Here is a 24,073-nt window from a genome sequence, read left to right on the forward strand (position 1 = left end):
GTATAAATAAAACAATAGGTAATATTCGTAGCGACTTTGACGCAAGCAAGCAAACTCAAAAGCTACCTATATTACATACTTGAGTCTTCAACATAAAGCTGAATTAAATTGAAACTACTAATCTTTAATAGCAACTAAATAAATTCAACGAACAGACCTAATATGCATTTATATTATTTTTTAATGTATGCAATCCAACATGTTTCGTCATCGGCCTAAGCACCATATGCGCCGGTATGAATATTAATAGGTTAAGTAGGATACATAGATAAACTAATATTTTCCTCTATAATTTCGTAAACGACTTCTGAAACTAAAACAATTAAATATGGATCGAAAGTTATTTTAAATGTTTACAACTAAACTTCAACCAAAAAAAACGAAGTTCCACAGCGTAACCCCACATTATTATACGGCGAAATTCAATACAAAAAAAAGTTCGCGTAACCTCACATTATTATCCGACTAAAATTAAAAGACCCCTGAAATTACAACAACACGGGCTAAAATGTTCAGTTCGGTACTAAAATTGTATTCCTCCGCAATTCAACTGGGTGCTAGATTATTCCTAAACGAGTACGCCATTAACATAAAATGCACACACCCGCCAACTGCTCAAGCATTGCATTTATTTGCTTTAATGTTGAGCTTTTTAATTTTTTATTGTAATTTTACAGGAATCGCTATTTCGAGAGAATTTAAGGCGGGATAAATAGTTAAAGTTAACAACGGCGCGTTTTTTTAAATATTTTGACTTTTAGAAAATCATTACTGCGATAGTAATACTATTCATCATCATCATCAGCCCATATACGTTCCCACTGCTGGGACACGGGCCTCCTATGAGGGTACAGGCCATAATCCACCACGCTGGCCAAGTGCGGGTTGGCGGATGTCACATGTCGTCGAACTTTTTTTTTTTTTTTTTTAATTCTTCGACATGTCGGTTTCCTCACGATGTTTTCCTTCACCGTTCGAGCAGTGGTGATGTTACAACATGCGCAGATAAATTGAAAAATCAATTTATTTCCTGCGCGCTCGCCTGGTCTCGAACCACGGACTTATCGATTCGAAGTCTGAGGTCTCACCACTGAGCCACCACTGCTCTGTAATACTATTATTATTTATCTATTTACTATAGTGTGTGTCTGTATAATCAAAAGCTAATTGAATAAATGTATAATAAGCTTTCTAGGAAACCAGATAATTGGCTCATATTTTAATTGGAACCTGTAATAATAATAAACAAAAGGTGCCAATTTTCACAAGAATGACTAATATGACACTAATTAATCAGGTGACGTGGATCCAATATTGCTTTCAAACATAAATAGATATTTATAGATATTTATTTATTGATTTATTTTATTTACATTCCTTTCATAAACAATTTACACATATAGTTAATATCATAAACTAATTTGAAAAATTATACAATAAAAATAGGAGGAACTCAGGTATCTGTGGTAGTATAAACTGTGCTACAGATACTGCGCCCACCCCTCTACTTATACTAGAAATGACTATATTATTTTTAAAATTAAAGATTAAAATTAAAATTACAGAATATTAGAATTTCATTATATTGGAGTTAATTACATTACATTACAATAAACATGAGTGTGTAAGAGTGAGTGAATGTGATAAATTAAAACCTTACAAAGTAAAGATAAAGTTAATATATCAGTTGAAAGAGTTGTCTTTTTAGTAAATTGAGTTATTAAAAAAGTTACACACACAAGAGCACAGGCCTTTTGTAATTAGTTGTCGCCGTACATTCTCGCAACCTCCGCTGAAATTCCTCAAGCTTTTGTCTGCTCAAGTTATTTTCATAATTTAATCTGTGTAATTTATGTAACTGTGGCAAAAGCGAGATATTTTCGTTGCTCCTTCATTGAATGGATTTGTAAACCGTTTGAATAATAATTAATTATTTTGGAGAGTTTAATTAATAAAAGCTAATTTCAGGCCGCGTTTGGCTTCTCTGTTTGATATATGGATAAAAATATATATATATATAGAATTGTTTTCCAGATTTCTATACTTATAATTACCTTTACCATTTTTTTCTTCTTACAGGAACAGAGAGCGCTTAAACCATTGTCAAAATCGATGGCCAAAACTCAAGTAAACAGTGCAATGTACATGACTTTCTTAATGAATAACTAATAATCTACTCAGAATGCTATAAGAAGACATATAGGTACTGCCCATTTAATACATAATTATTGTGAAGATATTGATCGAACATATTCAAAAGGAAGGAGCATTAATTCATCGAAATGTAGACTCCAGTAATTCGCATTTATGTATATGAAGGACGATATTGCTAGACTTGGCTTGGTTACTGTCAGCACAAGTTTGATGTAATCCGTCATTGTATACAATTCCTAGGAAATGTATACAATTCCTAAAATCGTACGAAAATGTGTGAAATAAATTATTTTATACACATTTCCTAGGAAATCTATACATTTCCTAAATAGCTATGGGAAATGTAAAACATTTAAGATATTGATATGTCGCAGGCAAGGGTTGGACTAAAGCAAAGGGGGCGCAGGCCTTAAAAAATTTTTGATGGAGTTGGTGTCATTATAACACCTATTTATTATTGTTTTATCGTAAAGATTACGCTTATATAAGCATGTTTTATAGGAACAACTTTTCTCTAAAATCAAAAATAGCCGAGATATTCGCCCTCAAAGTTAGGTTAGGTTTAGGTTAGGTTAGCCATTAGGTTAGGTTAGGTTAGGTTTGTTAAAAAAAACTACACAGAAATAGGCTCCGTCGACGAAGATCGAACGATCGAAGATAATAATCTTAACGATTTTAAATTCAACCTAGAAAGGTCTTATTCCTTACAAAATGACTTTATATGTCTACTTTCAACAATCAAATAATAATCGACTCAAAATAATTATTAACACAACTAAGCACAACAATAACGACCGTTACGTCCGAGAGCCTAACGGAAAGTGTGTCAAATCCGCTGTTCAACTCATTTTTATAAACACCCACTCGGTTCGGGTTGCCAGTTGGGAATTAATTTATAACACGGCCGTTCCTGACAGTGCGGCGTCCTCGGCCGCAGCATGACTTCCACCACTAGCATCAGATCCATCCATCATCGTCATCATCATCATCATCGTCTTAGCGCTGTCTCAGAAACAAAGAAAAATTGTTAGCGATCAACCTAGTTTCGCGTTATAGCCTGAAGCGTATATCTTATGCAGGGGAACGAAAAATGACGTTCATCTCTATTTTACCATTACCAGTGCCATGGACGCAAGCGTGCACTCAAGCGGCCATAAACAAGGTGTATTAAAAAGCAAATACTTATTACAGAATTAGATACCTTCAGACTTAACACGAATTGACGAATATAGATAAAACTCAAAATGTAATACACCGTCGTAACGACAGTGGCTCAAAGTGCTCTCATAAGCGACAACCTGTAAAAAAACAGAGACCCATACATTTTGCATGTTCTCTAAGTGGCCTAATCACATTAGCACCACAAAAATTTAAAACAGAGAGACCCATACCTTTTGTACGTTCTCTAGTGGTCTATAAACAATAGCACCACAAACTTTCAAAACAGAGACCCATACCTATGTATGTCCTCTAGTGGTCTATAAACAATAGCACCACAAACTTTCAAAACAGAGAGACCCATACCTTCGTATGTTCTCTAGTGGTCTATAAACAATAGCACCACAAACTTTCAAAACAGAGAGACCCATACCTTCGTATGTTCTCTAGTGGTCTATAAACAATAGCACCACTAGCTTTCAAAACGGAGAGACCCATACCCTCGTATGTTCTCTAAGTGGTCTATAAACAATAGCACCACAAGCTTTCAAAACGAAGAGACCCATACCCTCGTATGTTCTCTAAGTGGTCTATAAACAATAGCACCACAAGCTTTCAAAACGAAGAGACCCATACCCTCGTATGTTCTCTAAGTGGTCTATAAACAATAGCACCACAAACACAAAGTCTTCGACAGCAACGGTGAGTGGCTACCGTCGATTCTCGTTCACGCAGGCATCCCGGCGCCGTAGATTGGTTGCAAGCAGCCCGGAAGCCCGTTGTCAGCAACTGCAGCGGTGCAGTGGATGTGCAGCGCACGTGCCATTGCCAGCGCACAGCACATCGAACCACTGGGAACCCTTGTTGCCTCCTTCAACACGTAGCATGTTGAGAACTGTCCCGTAAGACCTGTTATCATCATAGCAACTAGTTATTTTCTTAACAACTTTGCTTCCCCGACTCGGCCTAACCTGACCATGACTAATCAATAACCCCAAGGTACTTAATGACACCCGCTCACAGGACGCAACGGACGTTATTACGCTACGGTTGAGATAATGTTCTTTCAACACTGAACAACTGAACTGAACAACAACTAATAAGCACTAAATTTAGATGACAAACGGTCTAAAACGCGTGGCAATCCCAATTCTGATCTTAACGATTTTAAATTCAACCTAGAAAGGTCTTATTCCTTACAAAATGACTTTATATGTCTACTTTCAACAATCAAATAATAATCGACTCAAAATAATTATTAACACAACTAAGCACAACAATAACGACCGTTACGTCCGAGAGCCTAACGGAAAGTGTGTCAAATCCGCTGTTCAACTCATTTTTATAAACACCCACTCGGTTCGGGTTGCCAGTTGGGAATTAATTTATAACAATAATATGAACATAATATTATTACAATTTTACGGTATGACTGTTACCCGATTGTATCAATAAGAGCTATAATAAAAAAAATAACAACGTGTTTTATTACAGAAAGCATTTACTTTACACATTTCCTAATACGATATAGGAATTGTATACAATTCCTAGGAAGATTATACATTTCCTAGGGTATGCATGCATTAAATAGTTTTTTAAACAATATTTTATACATTTCCTAAATGGTATCGGAATTGTACACATTTCCTAGGAATTGTATACAATTCCTTGATTTCATACATTATTAGGTTTGCTATGAGTATGTCTTTCCCTAATTTTTTTGTTTTTGGTTTTTACGTACGATCAACATATTATGTAGAGATACAAAAGTAGAACACCAATCCTGATATTAATACAGTATTCAAATGTCACACAACATACGGAATAATCTTATTATTCCGTTCTAATTTCAGCTTATCTTTACGTCTGTATTTATCTACGTAATTTAACATTACCATAAAGCCGTGGCGGATACATTTTATCTCCCTGTTAAAAATTCAAAAACCGAGAAGAATTTTATACAACACATTATTTTGATTGAAATCGTAAAATACGGGCAGCGTTGCGCCGTAATGGGTTATAATTAATGTGGAATTATTTCACTTAATAACTGTGCAGGCGAGAAAATTGCACCACGCTGTTACCTTGCATTTAACGTAAACGTGTCGCCCACTTTATAATGTGAAATATGGACACTAAATCAACTACTTAACCGGCGCTAAAGGAAAAAAGCTAATGGTTTTTATGGCCAAGGGTTTTCACGCGTAAATATTTATACTCGAGTTTTTAAATGCTCGTTTTACTTGGATCATTTCATATGCTTATAACATTTCTAAGAACCAACGTCGCAATGTTTGAGAATGAACTTCAGAAACTAGAGATTTATAAATATAAGATGTAGTTGAAAACAAACAGTCAATTTTATTTTATTTCGTTTCGGAAACACATAAATATGCAATATAACTCGGGAATCCGGGAACATCTTCTGTTTGTCATGAACCACGGATGTGGATTCTATTTTCCATTTAAAACATAAAAATCACAAAGTAATAGTCAATTTTATAGCTATATTTACTCGACTTACAATATGCATTGTTTATTTGCAATATAATGTGAAGAATACGGAAGAAATCACATGTCGTAGTGGGGTTGATTTTATTTGCGAGCAAACAGATATGTAAAACATACAATTGGATTATGTAATATGTGTTATATTTATTGTTTTATATCAATTTACCTACACGTAAACACAACATTAAAACTAGAATTTTATGAACCATAATAAAACAAAGCGCTATATTAAGCCTTGTTTCCACTTGAGCATGCTCAGGCGAATGAGCGGCTCATTTGGCCGAGCTGCTCAAGTGGAGACGCCTGAGCATGCTCGGGCCGCGCGTGCTCAGACGTCTCCACTTGAGCGGCTCGGCCAAATGAGCCGCTCATTCGCCTGAGCATGCTCAAGTGGAAACAAGGCTTTAGTCTATTTAAAGGCTATCTAAATAAAATATATTCAAACAACATTTCATGTTATTGTATTATGTGATAACGAATGAAAAAACCCGCGAACAAGCCTTTTAATAATGTAAAACAATGTTCACAAAATTTAAGTGAGCGTACTTATAAAGAATATTAAATTTTTAAGATAATATTTTAGTATGCGCTCCAAGCGAGATGCCTTAAACCTTTAAGCTCGCGTTCTTCATAAAACTTTGCTTGGTCACTGTAGCCGCTATATCAAACTATTAAAGTATTGAGTATGGCACAAAGGTCGAAATATTACCAAACTTGTACTTCAAAATGCATTAGCCAGTCAATATTGAAGCAGGATGAATTAAGCGCGCCAACTTTTCTATTTTCGAACTGCGCTCTGAAAATTATCGATATGTTTACTTGGTCGAAATTCATTTTTGTATTTAAATTTAATTCTACTCAAATGGAAAATTAACAGATTTATCTAAAATCTACTTCGTTAGTTTTAATTCTAAATAATTTATTAATTTTAATATCTAATAGATACAACCAACAACTTATTTTACTAAAACAATAACTATTGTTAAATTAACCATAATGTTTACACACGCACCCCCGTCTATTAGTCTATAATGTTAATCGCAATATCTATAATTTCAAATAAAAAATGTTCTACTTAATACACAACTTTAGCGACGCGATGTTAAGTTTCCATTTTATCCGTTTTTAGATCTCAAATTTATTACTTTACAGATTAGGTGTGTAAAATTACAAAATTCATGTCACATGTTCATCGTATAGAAATTTTTCATATCCCTATCTCATGTCATTTTACACGATAGCTCTGCTCATTTTAACATGACCTAAATCTAGACGATGACGAGGTTTGTTTACAAAATATTGTGAAGAAATGACGACGAAGCATGTACGGACGAAATGCTTAAATGAATTTTTCATTTTCTCATGCACTATATGTACGTCATGCACTGTATGTATGTCACGTACAATAAACTGATAGCATTGATATCGAGACAAAGTAATATTTGATAGTCTGGGGAAAAAAAAATTTTAAAGAATACATTACGCTTCATCTCGCACACGTTGACATTGCTTGTTATTTTTTTATAGTTACTTGAGATCGTAATTGATATTATTTGTTGTCAAAGTGCCTCAAAAGGGATTTTTATTTGATCATTATCAAGCACCATTTTGTAAAACTTTGTATAGTGATTTGTATGTCATTTGTTTTTCATATTCTTCGCTCATTCTAAATCCTATTTAGCTGAACACATTATTGATTATTATATATAACATGTTCTATATTTTATATTACATTCCTGTTTTTATTCCTTAAAATATTAGCTTTAAATCCACGCAATTTGTCAGGGACGCTTATGTAACATATCATCACGAAGAAAACTTGGAAGAACCATGAATTTTATATCAAGCACGCACGTAGTGACTAGCGGAATCTTGTAAATGGTTAAAGTTTAATCCACAACGTAATCTTGGCATGCATAAGTGCAGGCAAATCTTGTAGGAATAGATAATACCGATCTTAACATGCATAATCCCCGAAGCATACGGAGATAGCCCCTTATTTTTTACTTTACTGCAAATTGGATGCATTCTCACACATTTAAGGTGCTACGTAATGGGGAACATCATTATACTATTATTTTATGAGTTTTTAATGCTCTAAATAGGTCTCAAAGTGCAGTACGTTGTTTAACATGCAATACTTAAGTAAATAGATTCAAGAAAACGTAGCGTATCAAAAACTGATAGATTTTATGAGTAATGATATTATAAAGTTAATGAACTTCCCATTTGATCCTGATTCAGAGTGAAGGCAATTTTGTAGCTTCAATAGTAAATTACTTATACAGAAATTGAAACTTTAAATGTATGAAATAGATAACATTATTCATAAGCATTGGTATTGAGAACGTATCTATTGACTCTTCGTAAACAACTTTACGCATGGATTTATCCAGCATTAATTACTGTTTGAAATATTTTAATACAAATTTGATGATTCGTTTTACTATGTTCGTGGAACGGATTTCATTTAAATTTGTTATTTATATATCTTACGGTAAATGGACAGGGTGTTTTAAACACTCTCATTTTATTATTTTCTGTTAGGTACTACTATCTTCTAGAATATTTTTTTCAATTATCGTAATAAGTTTAAGCTTCAAAAATTTACCAGATAGATATCCACCTATTTATTATCATTTATCAAGAAGAGTAACTATTAGCTATACCTATCTTACTTATCTACAGACATCTACAGCTGAACTCATAACAATATTATTATTATATCTCTTAATTCATTGACTCTACTTCCTTACAAAAATTAAAACGTCTTTTCAATGAAAGTGTAAAATACAGGCCCTATATAATAATTGAGGCACGTAACCCACGTATCGATATCCTTACTGTAATATCATCCTCATCTCTTTATAAAGTGTTACCCAAATTAAAGTATATCTGTATCGAATAATTTTTATATCTACAAGTAAAAAATTATGTACTAGTCTAAAAATTTACTTTATAATAGCGGTCTGCCTTTGTCAGTTCTTGCGGAAGGGCAGTTTGCTTTGAGGATTTCCGCTATTACCCTACTAGAAAACATTATGCAAAGTGCAATAATGTTCAACTGAAATTGCCAACTAAGGACTGAATTACCAAGTATTGAATCTGAGGCTATTAGACTATTACAGCTATTGTTTGATTGTAGAATTTACAGTGACAAATCCCACTAATATTATAAATGCGAAAGTTTGTGAGAATGCATGTTTGTTTCTCTTTCACGCAAATACTACTGAACCGATTTCGATGAAATTTGTTATGTAGTAACTGAAGAACCAGAATAAGATATCTACTTTTTATCCCGGAAATCCCACAGGAATGGCAACTATATGTTTTTTAATGCGGGCGAAGCCGCGGTCAGAAATCTAGTTTGAGAATATAACAGTATAGTTATTGAAAATGTTGTATGGACGTTAAATGATAGAGGAAGTGATGTCATGGACCGGAAAATAAATCATCAACAGAATTAATTCGTGGTACTTTGCAGGTGAAGCGAGCGCAATTGGTATTTTAAAATTGATCGATTAATACAGATACGGTTAAATATAGGTTACATAAACGTACCGTAGGTAGTATGTGTTAGTATGATATAAAAAATGGGAAGTATATTCGATGCTTGTCATAATAATTCACAACTTTTAATTAACTAGTCAATATAATCAATTAAAAATAGCAATAAAATTCACGAACATAGAAGAACACTTTTTGCAAATTTTATAAACCACGAAGTATTTATTATTTATTAAAAATAACAATACAATACACGAATATTTGATAAAATAAGAACAAAGATTTCTTTAAATAAAGGTATACATTAGAATGAAGTCATTACTGGTGAACTTTAAACAACTTGCTTACATAAATTGCACTTGAACTATGTTATACGTTAAGTCACTATCAGTTTTCAGTAATTGGGAAGTTATCCACTACACGGTTTAATGCAATCAGATAGTTGTTTTAACTTCAAATAATGATAGGTATATACAGGAGTTTGTAGATGAAATATAGAACAACAATATTTTACTCTGAGGCAATATGTGATATGCAGTTTCTTAACATAAAATTTTCGAAAGAAGATAATACAAGATAATATAATATTAAGAACAAGTATTGTGTAGCTGAATTTCAGTATAGTTACCGAAGTAATCACAAGGAATAACATAACAAATTGTACAAGATAATAAACATATTTACTTTACCTATAATAACACAAGATTACAACATCACTCTGAGAACAACATGTAACTTATATCAAGTCCGTGAGAAGTTTTGTCTTATCATTAATTTTGTTACATTCGACCTTGCCCATAAAAATAAACGGCTTTTTGTTGCCCTCTTCGTGTTGAATGACAAGCGAAATATATAAAATAGAGCAAGAAGTTAATGGCGTTCGTACAAGTGGATTAATCTGGGACTATTTATAATGTTTTCGCCACTTTCACAGCAGGGAGAGTTGCGTTTACGTAAAATACGACGAATTTACTTCGTGTTGCCACGAAAATTGACTAATCGCGTGCGATTGTGAACGGGGGGTGCCCCCAGGCCGTGCTGACCGATGTTATCAGATTCCTTAGCTCGATTAGCAATGGAACGACCGTTGAAAGACACTTTTATGGGCCAATTAATCGGCCAATCTTGTAATGCGACTCGATTAGCTGGATCACGGAGAGGCAGACTGTCGCGAGCTGTAGACTGTGGTCCTGTACAACTATATGCGTATGTTTTAATACATGCTAGTTCACGTTCAGACCGTGCCGAATTGCGTAATTTGTATTTGTATTGCAAAGCTAACTAGCAAATATTGTAACAACTTGTTTTGCTTTATGATCTATGAATTATTCATAACATCCTTTGTTGGTTTGAATTTATGTTTCTATGAAAGTAATAGGGGTTGGTTGTTTCGTCTGGCGGATTATTGGTGGACCACTCTGTTAAAATCTTACAATCTTACGAATTCTTTTCTATCGGGGTAGGTGGCTCTATTACCGTTTAAACAATATTTACTTACTTATTTTTCATCCCACAATAGTTTGGCAGTAATAAGATCGTATTCTGTGTGTAACAATTAACAATATAATCAATCTATCCAAATTATCCATTTATATTGTGGCATAATTATGATTGAATATCGTTTGTAGACACATATTAAAAGTTCACCAAGCGATTTAAAATACATTAGTACACTCCTAAAAACCTCCCGAACAAAGTTGTCAAATGCCTGTCATAGCTGTGCACAGAAAGCAGTTCAATTGCAACACTCCCAGACCAACTCCCTGGTTCCCGGGCAACCCATTTATTCGGAATCGCGCCAAAACGTTTGTCCATTTATGACTAGAACATGCTAGAACTTTCCATGTTTACGTGCGCTCACTGCTCGCTGTTTTTAATCTAATTTCAGGAACTGTTAAGTGGAAAATTGATTAAATTTTTAGTATTTAGCTATAAATTCCTTTGTCAGTAGAAATTATGAAAACTTGCTTTTATATTAATTGTATATTACCTATATAAACATAATATAAAATAAGGGTGATTAAAACAAGCTTCCGCGATTACAAATTACACTTACCTTGAAAATATTAAAACTGAATTAGAAACAAGCTACACTTATAAAATACATTTTATTAAGTTTAGGCTACATTTTCACCTCAAAATACTCATATAAAATCTGTGTATAAAATATTCACTTTGTGTTCTTGTTATTTTCTATTAATTACGTTGTGTTTTCTTTGTCCCTTTACTAATTGATTTTTTCTAACAGGACCTAACCTTTGTGACGATCTGAATTGTACTCTATTTTTATCCCGAAAAAGCTTAGGTACCTTTTAGGCCTGTAATATCGAATAATAATAGAAGCAGGTTAATTACGTATTTGACTCAATAATAGATAGGACACAATAGGCTAGGAATACTAAGGTATAAAGTAACATCAAATACATTTATTTAATACAAATACACATGATAATATTGTACCCACATACATATAAGTAGGTAATAACTCTTAATATCCAGTAACAAATGTCTCCCATATTTTCTTACTACTAGCTCAAAGTTGCCTATCTAAAACCTTTACCTACTTAGAACTTGAGCGTTAAACTGCAATAAATTAGACTCGGAGACAATGGGACCAATACTTAGCATACAATAAATCTCCTTTCTAAATGCTGGCCAACTAAGAGTCGGCATGATTTGTGTTCGTAAAGGTTATGTCTAGACTACGCTAGTCGTAATTTTAAAATATTCATACGTCTGAGTAATTGGAGCGATGGATAAAAAAGCTTTTTGTTAATGCTGCGAAGAGCTCACAAACAAGTTTCATGTACGGCAAATTACAAAAACTCATTACTACCGAAATGTATTCCAGTTTATCACTCTCTTTCGTAAAATAAATAAAATAAACTACAACAGTTTTCATCCTTTCATATATTGAACACGTATCTACAAAATAAATGTGTCGGAACTCTATTTTTGCAAATGAATATACACAAAAACCGAGCACTTAGTCCTTAAATATTTGACGTGTCAAAAATGTGACACCTAAATAACCCGCAACTGAAAATTACATATCACGGTATATTTGAGCGGATTGTAGCCGCGCTTGTGACGGGTTGAACGCCGCAAATTGAATTGTAGGGGGTCAATGTGACCACCCCCTGCTGCCGACAGTTGCCCGTTCTCATTTCTCACTAATTTGTACCGAATTATGTTGGATACTCGAAATTGTAATCTATTGGATAACAATGTCAAAGATTTAAAGTGATTCGTATAATAGGTATGCGTTTCATGCATATGCCAGTAAATTTGGTACAATTAGTTTCGTATTATTCAGGATTGTCGGTATAATGGATAGCCATTTACATTATCAAAATATCACTGTATCAAAGACATGAATAGATGTTAATTTATCCAACTGTGATGTTATAAATTGGTGTATTCGTAGTATGTTGGGGTATTTGTGGCCTAATCACAAAATGAATACATAAATGTTTGTTATATCTTCGGTATAAAGCTTCCTAAATATTAAATAAGCCAGGGCTACTGTTAAGTTATTTTTATATAAAAAAATGTGCTTCTTAAAATTAATTTATCTTTATAAAATAAGCGATGTCGATATTCTCTTCAAGCAAAATTAGAATTTTTCTCGTCATAACATGTTTTATTTCAACTATTACTCAGTAAACAAATAATATTTCCCTATTAGGCAATATAACTTGTATTTCATGTAATAACAATGTACGTTTCAGAGACAAGATGTCTCTGGCTATATATCGATAAGTTTAATATCAATTACATAATATTGTTGTTTGAACATAATACACGCATCGAGATAATTTATTGTTGTTTAATTCTAACAGAGACGGATTACGCGCGCGAAGGTAACATTATTATTTTATTGATGATAATTTTATGTACAATAATATTGTGAACCTAAAGTTTGTTTATTTGAATGTCCTAATCTCAGGTTCTACCGGTCCGATTTGAAAAGTTCATTCGGTGTTAGATAGTCCATTTATCGAGGATGGCTAGACTATATTATAATATAATATCATCACTCTAAAACCAACAAGAGCGGAGCAATGCGAGTATAACCCCGGGTTACAGCTAGTTTATGATATGAACAAATTTAGTATATTGTTATTGGATATTTTAAGAAGCATTACATACATCTTTAATATAATTTTAACTAGAATTTGTCTTAAAATGTATTCCAGTATTCACGTATTCATTGGATTTCTAATTATAGCATTCGGAAATTCAACCTGAGAGTTATGTGATCGCATTTCATAGAACGAGTGGACGAACGCCGGGGGCTGGTATCACTAATCTTGCTTTCTCTTGTAAAATTCAATTTGAAGCCGAAACTCCAAGATATTATTACATTGTTACATCTTAGGAATCACGTGATTTAACTTACAATCACATCTTTGGAATAAGTACAATTTTTAGGGTTCCGTATCCACAGAGTAAAACGGGTCTCTACCATCTCTACTACTGACATTTCGCTGTCTATCTGTCTGTACGTCCATCTATCAGGCAGGATGTCTCTGGGATCGTAATAGATAAGTAAAGTAGATAGACAGTTTAAATGTTCAGAGATGATGTATTTATGTTTACCTTATAACAACTAATAAGAGGTTTGCCAAGGTCCTAAATCGGATGGGTGAACCTTTTTTACAGTTACTTTATATGCGACTTTCTTCGACATTCTACGGAATCATTTTTTACTTTTAACTAATACGCTATGGCCTTGATACATTGTGATCATAAGTACAAACAGAGTCAGATTAGATGTCCTAAATGAAGCTAAAAAGAATAATCTTATAGTAAATAATTATTCAGCCTTCATTATACGACGAATAATGGATGAGCTCCCTTTGTTTTACTTCGAGAAAAAGGAACGGAATATTAATGGGAAATACACTAGAGACCTATATATTTCTTTGGTTTATATTCGATATTGCTTATATAGCGGCTTATAATACAAATAAAACGCAAATTACAATCAACTGACCTACAAGCGAGGTTACTAGATTCTAGATTAGATGTCTCAATAATAGTCGGTTTAGACTATTTTACTGTTTCAGCTTCTAGGAAACTTCTGTTGAGTCTATTCCAAGAAGATCTCTGCATCTTCTCAAGTCCTCAGTCATTAAAAAGTGTATATAAAAGGGAGTCGTACTAATTAAAACTATATTTATTTTAAATATTACAAAGCATGCGAATTAATGTACTAACAACACTTTCACAGCATGACTCTATACAAGACTAACTTCAAATTACTACGGATTAATCACAATAATTGCAACAACGATTGCATAATCCGGTCCCTACATCAGTACATAGCCAAAAATTGTCTTCCCATTAATAATTACCTAGTAAATTATGCATCCGCTCATCAATACGAGGAGTTGATTAATTACGAGCATCGGGCCGCATCGGTCGTGTCTGATTGCAGCAAACATTTGTCACTAATGGATGAAACGCTTTCCTAATACTACGTTGATATGACATTGTCCTATCATCTGTTATCTCATTGGGAGGGAATATTTTAAACGGTTAAAGTATGGAGGTTAGGTATTTCTTCCATACTGTATGTAAATACTCCACAATGTATGTATATTGTACATGGTCGTTATAATTTTGTCTATTTCTATCGGGATGGGATTATTAAGCCTGTTTTACATTACAAATATTTTTACTATACATTTCGCTTACATCCCTTGATTTTATTATAATTTTTATCGTAAACCCAATTCAAAAATAATATTTACAAAATAAATAAATAAACATTTATTTTATACATCGACAAAAATTTCGACATCACAGACGTGCGCAAAAAAAGGAACACGTAAATATACTCAATGTATGTTTGAAATGATTTTAAATTTTTGATTTGATTTAATTTTTGATTGAGATTTTGTAAATAAGTATGTATTTTCATACATTTTTGTTTTTGGGTGGGATCGTCATCAATATTCATCCATTTATAATCATAAAATGAAATATTTATTCGCCTCAAATATTGGTAGAGGCGTACCAAAATAATATTAAAATATAAAATTATATTAATCGACTATCTTATAATCCTTGGGATCGCTCAGGGCTAATAAAAAATAAAAAATGCCTCCGTTAAATGTCTCAAGACGGCTAATCACCTACTTAAAGAGAGAAACAGAGGTGAAACTATACTTTTCCCTCACTTCTAAGAAGAATTACGGCAATCTGATTAATTATTACTTCTTGGATATACAATGTTGGAGAGCATTTGAATAAAACTGTGATTCTATTTTGGTGCTCGTAAAACTGATTGAAAAATGTCTTGACTTGCACCTTGGAACTTTTAACCACCGTTACAAGCTTGCAAAATTATTTCAATTTATTATGTTAATTTTCTTCAGATTCAGAAGTTGGAATTTTGCGTTTTCCTGTTGATTATTGTTAAGATTTGAGTGGTTTAAATTTGAATATGATATTTATTATTAATCAGGTACTTGCGTGTGTGTGTCAGAAGTGAAACCTCTTTGGTAATTTTCAAAGATATCAAAATTGTCGCCTCATCCATGACGTGACGGTATTGCCATGACACGACCTTGAAATTTTACTATCAACGCGCCTAAAGAAGTTTCACTAAAAAACTCACTCGAGTAATAAAATTCAAGGGCCGCTAAATTGTGGTAAAAGTTAAAAACAGTATTTTTATGAAGTCTAACCCCAATAACTAACAGCGACTTTAGCGCTATACGTGTTAATCTAACGTTACATTTCTTAATTCAATTACATACCTACTTAAATTCTCACTACGCTTCGTGGACTCTTAATGTGCTAAAACTTTTAACTAATTGAATTTCAGTTAAAATACTCTGTAAAATTCTGCTCAAGCCTTTGCGAAACGTTATTATGTAAATACTTGTAAATATATTCATTCGTATATATCTTAGAATTAATTTTAAATAGATAAATTCATGTCTGATTTGTTTATGCAGATAAATATTTGAAATATACTGAATTATTTAATAAAAAAGTAAGAAATTTGTTACAGACATTAATTAATAGTGCAAATCGATATATTCATATTGAATTAAATAATTTTAAAATAGATTACTTTGGATATTTTTACATGGAGAAATATTTTCGTTTACAAATAACGCTTCTGCGTAGCAATTTATTCCTGTCCCAAGTGTAAACGCATGTTTTTTCACCTTTACCTCGTTTGGAATAATCATATTTTACACGAGATTCATACTTTATAATGTATTATTTTCATATTCCTAATATTTCACTTGATATCTAAATAACTTCATATTCATAATAAAGAAAGGTTGTAAAAGGGCAAATTTATAACTTAAAATTGATCTCTATCAGACAAGTATAAATCGAAGAGATTAAAGAAACAGTGTGATAGAATTATATTAATGTTACACTAGTGACTAGAAAGTATAGTACATTAATTATATTTTATGGTATTTCTTTGTATACCTACACCATTATTTAACAATAACACCAACAGCACATTTCTTAAATAAACTTCTGTTATATTGAAACCTATATTTTTGGTTTTGGGTAATTGTAAATTGATATTTTTGACATTTTATTGTTTAATTTAATGTTAATGTGTTAAGAATGTTTTAAATAAATATTGATGAACATAATCAAAATATGTATTAGTTGCCTATTAATATTTTTAAGAGCTCGTCAGTCAACAAAAACGAGACAGATCTTTCAAATTGATCTTCCACCACTATAAATCAAATTTTTATTTCTACAAGCGTACATAAACTTTATAAAACACGTACTGAATTAAAAATAGGTGTAGGGTAAGTGAACTTATTGCTAACTACTTGGCGCGAACACGCACCGCTCTGGGGAAATGTGAAGTGTACACGACTTTAGATAAAAATACACCGATATCGTTACTAGAAAACATATTTCTTTGCCAGCAGTTAAAATGTGTGTAGAAATTAATAAAAAAAATATTAACAATAGAGTGAAAGGAGTTTTTATTCAATCACATTGTATTATCTTTAATATATATAAATCTCGTGTCACAATGTTTGTCCTCAATGGACTCCTAAACCACTTAACCGATTATAATAAAATTCGCACACTATGTGCAGTTCGATCCAACTTGAGAGATAGGATAGTTTAAATCTCAAATCGTTTTAGAGAAAGCGGGCGAAGCCGCGGGCGGTAAGCTAGTGTATTATAGATATCAAATACATTATTAAAAACTCGTAGGTATAATATGTGTACCAAAGGATATTTAAGCTATATTATATTACTATGCTTCGCCCGTGGTACCTACAATCTACATGTTTACGTTTTTTTTTTCATAATAACCACCCTCGTACTTCAAGGAATAGATTCCGCAGCGCACGCGATGACATAATTTTTATTAAGGATTTTTTTACACCTTGGGTTTACATTATTGCATTTATGGTAAGGATCTCTAATTTTTTTGAACATGCAATATAGCCTATGTTGCTCAGTGAAGATGCAGCTTTCTAATGGTGAAAGAATTTTTGAAATCGGTTCAGTAGTTTATGCGAATACCATACATACATACATACAAACCTTTCCTCTTTAAAATATTAGTATAGTATAGATCTAGAGTCTAGACTACATACTACGGTACGTCCATATTCATGTAGTATTCATATTAGGCAAGTACCGAATGTAGTACTGAATTAGATATATCAAAGCTTTAATATAATACCTGGATACCGTATCGAAGTTTATCAATAATATATGTATTATGCCGTAGGACAGTACTAAATGTTATATCTATATAACATAGGATTTTCTCTGTTAGTTTCACTTGTATACACGGGAAAGCTTAACAGATTGTAGGATTCTGATTTGTAATCTTTGATTTGATCTTTCGAGTAACAACTTGAAAAAAAATACTGTCTATCCGAACAAAGCCGAGGCGAGGGGCTAGTTTGGAATAAACTAAAATATTTCGATCTTTAATGTAGCTACGGTGTATTATGTTTAAATACAAAAGAAAATGCCGAAGGGATGTCATAGTCGAGTGATGAAGCATTTTGGAGGAAGAATTTTTATGAAAAGAATCCTGGCAAAGATGTGGGCGGCGGTTGAGACGAATGTCAAGAAAATCATTTGTTTATTATTATATTTTTATTATGCTTACAAATCAAAGACATGTTGACATGACAAGTTTTATTAAACTATTGGTAAACTTTATTTGTTTGCCTAAATAAAAATAGTAAAGTAATGTTGAATGAAATATTGAATTTATCGTAGTTTTTAGCCGTTGTTGTAATTTGAAATGTTACAAATACAAAATATTTAAGAATATTTCTGTATGATGTTTATAAAATATAATATTTTTTTAACTACTTGACTCTTTCTGAGGAACAAACTACAAAGACTGATAAAATTATTTCAGCGGAACAAACTACAAAGACTGATAAAAAGGTAATAACAATTTTGAAAGGCGAAAATAGCATCCTGTTCAGGTTATTTAGGTCTTGAGACTAAGCCCTACAAGTTACAGTACCTAAGAGTTCTTTGTAATAAATTATTTTTTCAAATTACTTCTTCCTAAATTGTTTGTAGAAAATGCTAATTAAAACCCACTTAAGACTCCATAAAAAGCTTTTAGTTAATCTCTAACGTTTTTATCTCTAAAGATTTTTGTATCTTTAGATTAATAATTAATTTAGTATTTTAACGAAAACAAAAATGGTGTAGCAAATATCAACAATTCAATATACATAAATTAGCGAATGATAAATTTGATATTTTTGGAAAGGAAGAAGTTAAAATCAACAATATATTTCTGGAACTGAAACATGATCCTAATTTAAGCATAGTTTGTTCAATACATATATTCAAATATTTTTTTTATATCCTAGATCTAGAACTGGATGTAAAACAACAAATTCATATTATCAAGCTTTCTTCAGTCATACCACATATTATAAATAGATAATAGATATATAATATTATAATCAGCACACATTTTTCCCTGTACGAATATTATTGAGACCCTCTACGGATACACTTCTTAATTCACAACGCCTAGTGTAGATTTGCAGATGTTATGTCATTGAACTTTTGATTCTTGGAAGTGCCGGTTGGTATCACCGACTTGAAGTATTTACATTAACCATTATATTATTGTGCTGATAGATCGAGCAATCAATTTATTTTGGTCTTTAACTGACTTTTTTGATTAAATTTCTAAGTCTTAACCAGAGAGCCATATAGATGTAATATATTATCAATGTAATAAATTACATAGATTTCGTTCTATCTGTTCTTTGGAAGACGCATCACCTGTTGAATAAACATCCATCACGTTGTGCTCTTATTTAGAGTTTTTTACAAATGTTTTTCCTTCCTTTGTACCTAACATTAGGATTGGACACGAAAATAGTAAATTTTTTATAAATTAAGATAATTCGACTGACCGGTTGGACCCTGCCTACTAAGGTCGTGGGTTCGATTCCCACCCAGGGCAAATATTTGTGTGATGAATGTTTGCTCTGTGTCTGGGTGTTAATTCTCTATATATCTTGTGATATATATCTTGTGATGTGCGGAAGGTATTTGTCTCACAAAAAAAATGTATCAGAGCTCTGTGCGGTTTGAACCAAAGAGACAGTTGTAGACCTCTGTTTAGTAAATTACGGATCCTTACTTTAACTTGCATGTACATAAGAGAAGTATGTTTATTTGTAAAATATCACCCGGAATACTTTAAGAAGAAAGGAGAAGTAAATTCGCATATGTTGAAAAGATACCAAAACAAATTACATTTCCCAACGTGTAGAATCAACAAAGCTAAAAACAGTGTAACATTTATGGCTATTAAAATATATAATAAAATACCGGACAATTTCAAGGAACTACCAGTAAATCTTTTCAAAAATAAACTGACGAACTGGTTAATGGTAAAACAATTTTATGACATTGAAGAATTTATGACTTTGAAGTAGTGTAAACTGAATTGTGTGTGATAAGTGAAGTGTGTAGTGATATAATCGTGTAAATCGTAGTGCGTTCGCGTAATTGTGAAAATTGAATTGTGTGTACATTTAAATAATTAAACTAATCAACTTTCTTTTTTAATATTTGCACACCCAATAAATGGGTAGAATGTATTAGCCACATAATATTGTAATGAAAACATCTATAATTTGTAACTACATTCTTGCAAATAAATATAATTTGAATTTGAAATTTGAATTTGAATATATAAGTAGTTATTTAAAATGATATTTGTATGTTTATCAGCCATTTGGTTTCCAGATTACAAGCGAAAGCTTGGTATGGGATCAGATCATGCCGTGTATGAAAAATGCCCTGAAATATTTATATTTATTTATGTATATTTATAAATATTGTCAATTATACAATGATAATTTAAATATACATGTTGCTATTAAAATAAATAAATTAGTATTGGATTGTGTAATGATTTTCATAATTAACTGACTTGATAACGATCCAAACAGACTTATAATTCGATGAAATACATACTAAATTATATTATTATTTATAAAATATATTATGAAATCCAAATTGTTCGCTTGAGTAATGAGATTATGGGAGCGTAATTAATGTTTCGACAGGGGTGTGAACTAAACAAAAACACATATTTTATGTATGTATAAATGATTTAGGAAGCAAGCCCACATTTGATTTCAAATAACTACAGGGTTTTATATAAATCATATTTCTATTCATATGTGTTCTATTATGAGTATAGAATAATTTTCTCGATGATTAGCGTTCTGCATCGTGCTACAGCAAAAAGTGAAGTCCCGTGTCCCCTAGTGGGGTAAGGGGCAGATGCATTGTACATCTGTTTCACTGATCGAATTTCTTTAGGGACAAGTAGGTGATCAGCCTTCTGTGTCCTGCCAGACCGAGACATTTTAAGGAATAAGAAATAAAATCTTCAGGACCAAGAGGATAGGTATTTTGAGGTTATTATTCCTACTTTTTATGTATTGTTATGAACTGCAGCATTTTTGTAATAGAAAACATTACAAAGACATAAAAAAATTACAAACGCGACATATTTTGAGTTCACGAGTTCATTTCCTATATTGGGAGCAGGTCTGTAGTAGTAAGATATCAGTTCTTCTAACGCCCCAACCAGTAATTACGTCTAAAGTAGGCCCATGGTTATGTATATAAGGCTACACGGATCCCTTGCCAACCCTCGTTACATCGATGTATCGCTCATTTGCCATCTCACTTAATCAGAACCGTGACCTGATTCCACAGCCTAGATTTATACCAATTTTCAGTTTTAATAGTGTTGACTCGCTGCGAAGTAGAAATAAGCGTTTCTGAGTAATTGTTAGGAATTCATTGCATTCGGGAGACTTCGCGGAACGAATCGCAAAAAGTGTTGCGTTTCCTTCAGAGAAATGGACGTTGAATAAATTTAACAAGCGAAATATTAACATTATGAAAAATGTAGTTTTAATTCTGCTTACACGTTTGTACTTTCTTGTTTTAGAGATAACTTTTACAATTTTAATTAAACCTTGTTTAATACTTTTTGAGTACATGATATAGAATATAGATAATGTTATTTTGTCGAGAATTTCTATGCACTGAATTCGTTAGAACGCTGGACACTTCGCTGTAATGCTCACAGGGATTTTTTATATGTCACATTTCGTTGTAGTACCTCGAGCCGATGTTCTGTTACAAGTAAATAGGTACTATCTATACCAGCTATATCTGTAAATACTGTCTATCCGCATCCTAACATGTTATCGAACGATCATCACATACATCAGTAATATTCAATCAATCAATTATATGTTTTCCTAAATATAATTTATCAGTACGAGTGTTCCGTATACGCAAACTTTTCACTCGAGGGAGTTAACTCCTCATCAACCTTCAAATACAATTAGTGTAATTATCGCTACATCAGCGGAATCTGTTGAAGTGTTATTAGAAATGTGTTTACTTGTTACTAAAACATTTTCAAGGTTAATTACACACAGTTATTTAACTGAACAATTTCGTCTTAATTTCCGCGTCTATCAATGAAATACCATAAATATTAGGTACTATTACTATTAATTATTTATATGTAGTTGCAATTTTTCTTGCTTATTACTACTTGTATAACTCTTATAATAATTATGTGTAAATACTTAACTGGTTGGACGTTATTAACCATAGGCTGGATGGTCAGGACTATTCTAGGCATTGTTTAGATCTTATATCAAAACTCGTTGTATATTTATTAAGTGTTGACAGGTTAAACACCTTCGCAAAAATAATACAAGAGTCATTCATGTTCATAACTTCTTTATATTTTTATTTAGCTATTTCTTCATCGAATAGAACAGAAAACATTGTCAAATGTGTTCATAACATACAAAGGGGCATTTTAGAAGCTTAATTGACACAGAAAGTTGAGTGCTTCTCAAAACATTAAAGTAACAACTTCGTCTTATAAAAGCGCTGTAATGAAAGAACAAATTTAAAAACATTTTAAGCGGTGCTTTTAAAAGTCCTACCGTCGCTTTAATGAGCTCTTGTGTTCCTTGTTATGCTATATCAAAACGATTTCAATCGATTTCCATGAAACTAACCTTTTTGCATTGCATACATATATGGAGACGACACTGCCTACATCATATAATATGCACCGCTCTACATACGCCATATGGCTTATCTGCACGCTCATTTTTTATTTGTTTTAAAGTGAAACGCATCAAATATGCCTTCGGGTGTGTTACGATATTGCACAAATAAGTAATACAAATAATACGGAAAAGTGCAAACGAATAACTTTCATCGGTAAGTACCTAACTAGATAATAATTTTTAAAACTTAGAGCAAAAAAAGGGCGCACAGATTTTGTTCGTGGCGTCTTCTCCATACGTAGTAATATTATCTCAATGCTTTTTTCTACAATTATTTTAATTAAGAGCAGCCAAATCGACCTGAAATGTGGCCATTAAATTGACAAAGTTGGAGTATTTAGAATAACGTAGGTAACGAATTTCCGCACGATTTAATTGTAAAAGGTTTTAGTTAGCGGACTTCCCACCGACGAGGTAAAAAAGTAATTAGATTTTGTGAACTTCTTTACACTTAATTCTATCGTAAAAGTTTGGTGAGTAATGTGAGGCTTTACGTTGTAATAATATTTTATTGAATCGGTTGCTAGGGATCACTTTTTTAACCGACTTCAAAAAAGAAGGAGGTTATTAATTCGGCTGGTATATTTTTTATGTTTGTATAGTAGGTATATCGTAAACGTTATCATGCTATCTGAAGACATTGTTTTAAAGACAATAAAAGCTCTAAGTTAAAATGAGATCATAAACAAAGTTATTCAGCATAAAATTTATAGGAATCATTTAGGAATTGAACGTGGGAACTATAAACATAAAATATGCTCTTAAATTATTATAGGTAGTATTTATGACGTTTGATTTCACGAGAATTGTACAAATAAATTAAAAACTTTTTAACATCCAGATATTTCCTTATTGATGTCAAGACTTATAAACTTCAGTCTAAATTCTAATATAAATCCAATTAATCGCGTTTTAAATCCGTTAATTTTTATTTATTAAAGTCTTATCAAAAGCTAGCTATAACATTGATTAAAATATGCAAACAGAATGGCAAACATTTCACATTTCCGATGGCCATAACCATTTTTTGTTAATCCCAGCTTGCTATTGAATGGAATACGACTTTTTGTAAGTAATCATCAATCAATTATAACTTCGTGCTAACC

This window comes from Colias croceus, chromosome 16 (assembly GCF_905220415.1).
Source record: "Colias croceus chromosome 16, ilColCroc2.1".
Classification (NCBI taxonomy): Eukaryota; Metazoa; Arthropoda; class Insecta; order Lepidoptera; family Pieridae; genus Colias; species Colias croceus.